This window comes from Frankliniella occidentalis, unplaced genomic scaffold, assembly GCF_000697945.3.
Source record: "Frankliniella occidentalis isolate FOCC.00 unplaced genomic scaffold, Focc_3.1 Scaffold1120, whole genome shotgun sequence".
In the NCBI taxonomy this organism is placed as follows: domain Eukaryota; kingdom Metazoa; phylum Arthropoda; class Insecta; order Thysanoptera; family Thripidae; genus Frankliniella; species Frankliniella occidentalis.
Genome location: NW_026268226.1, coordinates 1 through 1,166, shown reverse-complemented (window position 1 = coordinate 1,166; position 1,166 = coordinate 1).

Sequence of the window (1,166 nt, the reverse complement as noted above, 5' to 3'; positions counted from 1 at the left end):
CCCGCCCCCGCCGCCGCCCCGCGCCACCGCATCCCACGCTGACGGCCCAGGAGCTCGCGGCTCACGAGGCGTACCGTTTTCGCGGGGCGTTCCAAGGCGGCGCGGTGTGGTGGTGTGGCTGGGGTGTTATCTTGAGCAAGGGCGGCGCGCACGCGCGTACGGCCCGCTGGCTGCTGCTGCTGCTGCCGCCGCTGCTGCCTTTTCTTTTGTCCCTCCCTTTTGTTTGCTTTTATTACGCAATTGCAATTACACGGCACGTAACTTACATTAAGGTGTAATTAAATGTATATTTATGACGTGCGTCGTGATAAGTCTTCTTGAGGCGCGGCGGTGGGGCCCTTTTGCTCGGAGTGATGTATCGTCGCCCTGCTCCTCTTCAGCGGGGGATCCGCCACCGCCGGGGGAGTGACAAGGGCGGCACTTTTGTGCTTCAAACCCGCCGCGCAGAAACACCAATGGCTCGACATCGACACACTGAAAAGTAAAGAAGAAGTCAAGCTGAGCGGCAGAGGGTAGCATTTCAGGGAGCGGGGGGAGGGGGAGGGGCTCTTAAAGGCAGTGTGATGCCATACCGCATTCGAACCCTGTGTATATCTATTTCACTCGCTCTCACTATGCTCGGCTCGCATCTCAGCAGAGCTGCGATGAAGACGCCTTCCGGAGCCACCACCTGAGTGCCTGTCCCCTCCACGCCCTGCCCCGCCCCGCCCTGCCCCGCCACGCCACTGCGCGGCGCCACCTCGGCTTCGTAGTACGGCAACCACCGGCGGACACAACAACCGATCCGAGTTTGAGGTTATGGCGGCATTACATTCTATGAATAACGTCTTGGAGATAGCCCCGCCGGCCCTGCCCCGCCGTCGCGCCCGCCCGGCCCCGCGCGCCGAGGCATTGGGGACCTGGCCATGGCGAGGGGAGGGGGGCTTAGGAGGAACCGGGCCCGGGGGAGGGGAGGAGGAGGGTGTCGGAGGAAGAGGAGATGCCGATATTTATGTGCTATTGGAGATTATCAATGCTTGTGCGTTGCAAGGCCTCCCTGTCTGCCCCGCCGGAGCAATGCTGGATATGGGGGAAGGGGGGGGGGGGCTACGACATCAGAAAATGGCCCCGAGAGAGTGAGAGAGAGAGATTCGTCGCTATAGAGAGGAGAAAGAGAGAAACCGAAA